The following is a 473-nucleotide window of genomic DNA, read 5'->3' on the forward strand; positions in this document are numbered from 1 at the left end:
CTCACAAGCGTACTGTTTTAGCAAAACAGTCGACACTGATATTGTAGGACGATAACCATTTCATACTAAGAATGACGTCGAAATTCAACATCCACAACACGACCATGACAAAGATGAACTCAAACTCATCTATACTGATGACACATCTCCTACATATACTCTCTAATTGGGACACCTCCCCTAAAGGACATACTAAGAATGACGTCGAAATTCAACATCCCCAACACGACCATGACAAAGATGAACTCAAACTCATCTATACTGATGACACATCTCCTACATATACTCTCTAATTGGGACACCTCCCCTAAAGGAGTACAAACTGATAATGGAATGCCTAAACGCTGCGCTACAAGCTGATGTCTAATCATGACATCATGATACATAAAAAAAATGCGAAGCTTCTGAATCAAAAAGATTCGAGCTGGATAAGAATTTACTACGAAAACTCTGCTCGCACTATGATCACGTGG

The sequence above is a fragment of the Asparagus officinalis genome, chromosome 3 (assembly GCF_001876935.1).
Source record: "Asparagus officinalis chromosome 3, Aspof.V1, whole genome shotgun sequence".
Lineage (NCBI taxonomy): Eukaryota > Viridiplantae > Streptophyta > Magnoliopsida > Asparagales > Asparagaceae > Asparagus > Asparagus officinalis.